We start from the raw sequence: 7,214 nt of genomic DNA, 5'->3' as shown, positions 1-7,214 counted from the left end.
AAATATCTTAATTTTAGGTTTTGCCTTTAGGTCTGGGATCCATTTCGAGTTAATCTTTGTGTAAGTTGTGAGACATAGGTTATCATGGTTATTTTTATTGCTTCTTACATTTTTTTATATGGATGTCGTTGTTCCAGCACCGTTTGTTGACATGATGACCATTCCTCCAGTGAACTGGAGAGTCTGAGTCTGGAGAACTCCAAGTTTTCTTTCCCATCTTGCAAGATGGTGGGCGAAAAAGCTGAGAAGCCGGATACTGAGGAGAAGAAACCTGAAGCTAAGAAGGCTGATGCCAGTGGCAAGGCTAACAAGGGTAACCCCAAGGCTAAAAAGCCAAAGAAGGGGAAGACCCACTGCAGCCGAAACCCTGTCCTTGTCAGAGGAATGGGCAGATATTCCCAATCAGCTATGTATTCCAGAAAGGCCTTGTACAAGAGAAAGTATCCGGCAGCTAAATCCAGGGTTGAAAAGAAAAAGTAGGAGAAAGTTCTTGCTACTGTCACAAAACCAGTTGGTGTGACAAGAACAGTGGTAACCGAGTGGTTAAACTTCGCAAAATGCCCAGGTATTACCCTACTGAAGATGTGCCTCGAAAGCAGTTGAGCCACGGCAAAAATCCTTTCAGTCAGCACGTGAGAAAGCTGCGAGCTAGTATCACTCCCGGGACCATTTTGATCATCCTCACTGGGCGCCACAGAGGCGAGAGGGTAGTTTTCCTGAAGCAACTGAGCAGTGGCTTGCTGCTTGTGACCGGACCTCTGTCCCTCAATCGAGTTCCTCTGCGTAGAACACACCGGAAATTCGTCATTGCTACTTCTACCAAAATTGACATCAGCAGTGTGAAAATCCCCAAACATCTCACTGATGCTTCCTTCAAGAAGAAGAAGCTGCGTAAGACCAGACACCAGGAGGGTGAGATCTTCGACACCGAGAAAGAGAAATACGAGATTACAGAGCTGCGCAAGGTTGATCAGAAAGCTGTGGACTCGAAAATTCGGCCAAAAATCAAAGCTGTTCCTCAGCTTCAGGGCTACCTCCGCTCTGTGTTTTCTCTCACAAATGAAGTTTACCCTCACAAATTGGTGTTCTAAATTTCTTACAAAGAACGTAATTAAATAACTGAAAAAAAAATCAACTGACCATATTATGTGCATGATCTAGTTCCGGTTTATAAAGTTTCAAAACGTGTTTTCACGTTTTGAATAGGATAGGGCTTTACCTGTTGGGGAGAACAAGTGAGCAATTTAGATAGATAAAATAGTGTGATTTTTTTTCAAAGTATTTTAGCCATTCTAGCGGAGCTGTGGTTGTCAGAGGTGAGGTTCCCCAGGAAACAGACTCAGAAATGGTGTTCAGCACACAGAATGTTCATTAACGAGTGCTCTTGAGATCAACACCTGTTGGAAGGAAGGAAGCAGGAGCAAAAGAGGGAGGACATGTGCCTCCCCTAGCCTCAGAGGGAGCATCAGAGCCGGAATGGCCCATCACACTTGTCCCCAGTTAGCCAAAATGGCAGGTGGGACCACATACACTGAGGCCACGAATGCATGGAAGGTGGTCTGAACAGCACGCCTTTGCAGATAATCATAGCTGGGGGATGCTTGGGGTTTTAACTTGCATCTCCCTGCTAAAAATGAGGTTGAGCCCCTTTTCATATGCTTACTGATCATTTTGGATGTACAGTCTGTGAAAAGGTGATGAAGTGACTTGGGGCCTTACTGAGACACAGAGGGACCTCTCTGGAGCATCGGCCTCTGCACGTAGCACCTGGAAAGCACTGGAAAATCCAAAACCCAGTCTCCCATTTCCATGCTTTTCCCGCTCATAAAATAACTGGGATTCTGGCCAGGGGTGGAGGCTAAGAATCGAGGAGAGGGTGTCCTGGCTTTAATCTAAACCCTGGCCCTCCAAAAATGAAGGATATCTAGTCCATTCCAGAGGACTGGTGAAGTGGCCCCCAGGGGGCTGTCAGGGAGAAAGACCCAAGAGCTTCCCAGGATGAGACTCCCGCTGCAGGAAGAGAAGTGTCAGACCCAAGTAGATAGTGCCAGATCAGTCCCTCCGGTTGATCCTGGGCCCAGCCCCAGGGATCCAGGTCTGAGTCCCAGGGAAGGAGAATGCGTGAGAACACGGGAAGAACTCTGTATCCGTTGTCTACTGCAGTGAAACACACCGTGCCAAACTCAATGGTTTCAAACAACAAAACATTTCATTTACCTATGAACTTAGGGTTTGGGCAAGGCTCCATGGGGACAACTCACCTCTGCTACAGGTAGCAACAGCAGGGGGACGTTCCCTGGGACCAGCAGCAGGTACAATTTCCTCTGAGAACTTTGGGTCTTGGGGCTCCATTTCACTACCCAATGACAACTTCCAATTATTGATCATCTACCTGGTGCCAGGCGCTGTCCTTAATCTTACCACACCCCAGCCACGGTGGTGTTATCATCCCCATTCTGCAGATGATGGAATGGAGGCTTCAGGAGAGTAAGTGATCTGCTTGGGGATACACATGAAGGAAGCCACAAGATTGGGGCTGCCCAGAGCTGCATGCCACCTCCCACTGGGGGCTGGGCAGCTCCAGTGGAGAAGTTCATGACAACACGCTGGGTGCACGGGGCCTCCTGAGCCTTCCCCCTCTGCGGGCCTGGGGCAGGGAGGATGCCTGACCCGCTCACTCTGTTGCGGAGTTGAACAGTAAATTAAAGGGCTTCATTATCTCATTTGAGAGTGCCATAAAACACTCTGGAAAGGTTGGAGCATTAACCGCAATCAAGTTCTGAAAGGCTCTGGATCCCTGGAAGGAACATCCCCTGATAAATTGCTCTTTTCACTGCAACGTGGCTAATGTGTCACCAGCCAGCCCAGCATCTTTGCAAAGGATTTTAAAGAGAGCAGATTCCCTCCCAAGAGAGAAAATCCTCCTTGCAATGTCCAAAAGGGTGCCCTGGACCCAGCTCCCTCTCCCACGATCTGCGGAGAAGGATCTCGGGGGCTGCTTTGGATCTGGAGTCACCCGGGAACCCCCAGGACCCACCACCCACATGCCAGTTGCCAGTCATCCCACAAGCCTTGAATGAACGTCACTGTGAGGAAAGGCACACGCCGTCCTAACCCTGCCCTCCCTGACTTTACAATCCAAACTTGGCTCTGTGTGAGATCCCCGGGATTCGGTTATGATTTTTCCGACAGCCATCCTGGGCCAGGCAGCCATCCAGAGACTTGCAATTTAGTGATCGTGAAATCGAGGCACAATTTACTCAAAAATCACACCTTCAGAATCTCAGGCCCTAACCCTTTCCAGGTTCAGTTCCCAGGACACTAAAGAGCTGGAGTAAGGCCAGCCTCAGAAACAGGCAAAATGATAATCATAATCACAAGTGATACCTGCTGGGCATTTCCCATTGGTCAGGCCTGGCCTCAGCACCCGCCCACACCACCCCAAATCCTTGCAACAAGCCCTGTTTACAGATAAGGAAACTGAGGTCCAGGAGTGTGAGTGATAAGGACATGGAGGCCCCTCCTCCTCTGTCTTCCACAGTGTCGACCTTCGGTTTCTTAGAGGCTACACAGGCTGTCCTCAGTCACAGATTATGACAAAAAAGGACAAAAGCTGGAGGGGCACAGGCTGAGGAGTTTGTAGGAAGGGGGAGGAGGCAGGAGGAGGCCATGAGAGGAAATGATGCGTGATGGGGGGAGAGAGAGAAGGAAAGACTTGGTGGCCCCCTGCCCTGCCCTAGCCCTGCCCAATGACGGCACAAGGGGATGGTGTCCCTGCTGTCACCACGGTGACTTCAATCAGTGAGTGTTCCTTAGGTACCTCTAGGAGCTCGGTCCTGGCATTGGCCCTTGTGAGACCCAAGGAAAGCTGTATCCAGAGCTTCCTCTTCTCCTAACCTCCCCTAGCCTCTGCCTTGCCGTCTGCAGAATGGTCGTATGAATCCCTGCCTCTCCGGAGGATCCGATGTAACAACACACATACAGGCACCAAGGAGAAGCCCTGGACACACCCATTTCTTTCCTCTCCTCCTTCGCCGAGGGGAGCCATCAGATGGGGAGCCGTAGAGAGTAGGGGCCACAGGCTGCCAAAGGGCTGTTCCTCCGTGCATTCATGCATTCGACAAATATTTACTGAGCATCTCCTGTGTGTCAGGAACAGCACTGGGTGCCTTCTTAAAGGCATTCTTTCATTTAATCCCCCACACATGCACACACTCACACTCTGTGAGAGAGACACCATTATGCCCATTTTACAGATAAGGAAACCAAAGCAGAGAAAAAAGATGTAACTAGCACAGCACAAAAGGGAGTAGAGGCCAAAATCCAGCTCAGCCTGGCTCTCTAGGATGCAATGTTGGTTGGTTGGTTGGTTGGTTGGTTGGTTGGTTGGTTGGTTGGTTAGTTCATTGGTTGGTTGGTTGATTGGTTGGTTGTTTGGTTGGTTGGTTGGTTGGTTTGGTTGGTTGGTTGGTTCGTTGGTTGGTTTGTTGGTTGGTTGGTTAGTTCATTGTTTGGTTGGTTGCTTGGTTGGTTGGTTGGTTGATTGGTTGGTTTTCTGTATCCTATACTCTACTATGGTGGAGCTGAGTCATGCCTGGTGTCTAAGTACAGATTTGCAGCTGAGAGGCTGGCATCTGATCCCTCAGTCTCCTGGCCCTGGGAGCAACAGGGAAAGAAGACCCTGCCCCAAGATCAGGATAATGGCTTGTGAGGATTAAGCTATGACTGTTTACATTAAGCCAGTCTACTGCACTTTGGGGACTGGTAATCCTTTGTTATGGGGGTGCGAGGGAGTGCGTGGGAAGGGCATCTCCAGCAAAGAATCAGAGCAATCTCTTCTTCCTGCAGCCCTGTGGAAAGTGTGAGAAAGGGAGGTGGCTGAGGCCTGGCCCCCCTCAGAATAGGCCAAGGGGACAGCCATTTGATTGGGCTCCTTCTCTGCTCAAGAACCTTAGTGACTCCCCATGGTCCTCAGCGTTGTTTGTCAAACACAGGGGAGGAGATTCAAGGTCAGCTCACCTAGGGACTAGAGAAAGATCTAGAAAGAACCTGAGCCCCAGAAAAAGATACCTCTTGCCCACATTAAGTTCTCTTGACCCTCCCTCTCTTCTTTTTTCCACCCCCACCACACTTAAGCAGCCCAGAGCCTCCACACCCAGGACTCACCCCTTCCTGGGACCCTGAGTAGGTTGGGGGTCTCTGGGCTCCAGGGAAAGTCTAAACCCAGACTTTAAGGAGCCCCCACACTTGGCTCTTACCCCCAACTTCCCAAATCTAACCTCCCACCAGACACCTCTCTACGACTCCTGACCATCACTTAACTCCTGTGGCCTTTTTCCCACTGTGGGGAACTGTGGGAAAAGTGGGAAACTCACTGCCTCCGAAAGTAGCCCATCACCCACCTCTAGTTCCTGTGTTCACCCTGCATTCTTCCCGTGGGCTCTTCTTCCAGATCTTTACCGGCAGGCTGCTTGGTCCTGACCTCAGAGCGTCCAATCCCCATCAAATCACACTGGTTTATTGTCTTCAGAGCGTGTGCACATCTTTACTTGTTTCTTGACAATAACCTCCCCCACCTCCCAACTAGAACGTGTGTCTCGCTCATCTGTGAGTCCCCAGCAGGGCCCCTCCGTCCCTCAGCTCAGAACTTGCCCTTGACAGCAGCCTTCTGAGTCAGAGGAACAGACACACGTGAAGAAGGTCTTATCAGCCGGTCACTCCTCATGTGACTACCCGGGGTGGTCACATGCCTTTGCACTTACCGGGTGCCACACGGGTTACAAAGGGCTCCTGCCAGCACCCTTTCCAGCTCTTTGGGGTGACACTATTGTCCCCATTTTACAGACATAGAAACTGAGGCCCTGAAGGGGCCCCTCTGGCAAAGGGGGGGACTCCAGTCCAGAGGTGCAGATTTGCCTCCCAGCCCAGATTCTCCCTACCACACCAGCAGACTTACAGAACATTCTGTCGTCTGTTTCGCAAATCCAAGCCACGGGCGTGGAAAAGTCAGAGCCTGTTTCCCCCTCTGAGGACAAATCCCCAAAGGGGATCTCAGGTCTCTTTTGAGCAATGGCGGCATGGGATCGTAGACTTGAAAGGAGGGCTCAAGATCTTCCAGGCCACTCCCTTCCATTTTACCAATGGAGAAACTGAGTCTTGCCCCACCAGCAATGCTTCCCCCTGCCTCCATTCATTCATGCCATTGTTCATTCAATAAACACTTAGTGGGACCAGACCTAGTGTTCCAGGCTCTGAGGCTACAGCCCCGAGCCGGGCAGACAGAACCCACATCCCTGGCCCCAAGCCAGTGATAAAGAAATATGGTGAATGGGCTGATGGGCAATGGAAAGACCACCTTCTTTCCCCTCTGCAGACCTGGGCACATGTGAAAGGAAGGGGACAGGGAGAAGGCAAAGCTGGATGACCCAAGTGCAGCCCAGGGCCCCAGTGGCTTGTGACCTATGCAGTCACTCGCTTGGTGGCAGGCTCTGCTCCGGCCATTTCGAAATCCTTCATGATTTCCGAAACAAGGGCCCTGCACTTTCATCTTGCATTGGGTCCCACAAGTTACGTAGCTGGTCCCAAACTGGCAGATGAGGAAATGAGGCACAGAGAGGTCAGTCACTTGCCCGAGGTCCACACAGCTTGTGAGCAACAGAACTCGGATCGAAACCCAGGCCCTCCGGCCCCAGATACCAGGGCCTCACGTCAAACATGGCGCCGCCACATTGTCACAGAAAAGAGATCCCTTCAGACAGGCTGTTCTTATTGTCCAGAGAAGTCTTAGCTGACCTTGAGAGAGAGCAAAGCTTTCCTAGCAGGTCGTTCTGAAGGAAGAAGGGCCTCACGTGGGCCCATGAGGTGGGAGCCACGAGACATGGAGCGAGCCATCCTTTTAGGCCGCTTGAGCAAACAGCTGGTGTGAGGCCAACCCTGAGAAGAGAAAGGTAAAAGCGAAGTGGCCTCTGTCCTCGCAGAACTAACAAAGTGCCCAGCTCCCGTGGGCATGGGACAACTTGAACCTCAGGGAGGGGCGTGGGGGAGGGGCTGCAGGGAGGGTCACAGCTACATATACTTGGAGGGGGTACTCTGTGTCTGGCACTGTGCTGTGTGCTTTCCAGCATTATCTTGGGTCCTCACTGCAACCCACAAGAAAGGATTTCTTATCCAGTTCTGCACACAAGGAACGGAGTGTGTGCCCAGAGACTGAGAAA

The 7,214-nt window shown here is 51.1% G+C and overlaps 1 pseudogene; it reads left to right on the top strand.

Moving 5' to 3' along the window:
• The first annotated feature begins 225 nt into the window (after positions 1–225).
• On the top strand, positions 226–1,135 carry LOC102734408 (large ribosomal subunit protein eL6 pseudogene; annotated as a pseudogene).
• The last annotated feature ends 6,079 nt before the right edge of the window (positions 1,136–7,214 follow it).

Source organism: Leptonychotes weddellii, chromosome 5, assembly GCF_054177405.1.
Source record: "Leptonychotes weddellii isolate Sample4059 chromosome 5, ASM5417740v2, whole genome shotgun sequence".
Taxonomy (NCBI): domain Eukaryota; kingdom Metazoa; phylum Chordata; class Mammalia; order Carnivora; family Phocidae; genus Leptonychotes; species Leptonychotes weddellii.
The sequence above is the reverse complement of the archived record's forward strand: the minus strand, read 5'-3'. Positions and strand labels throughout refer to the sequence as shown.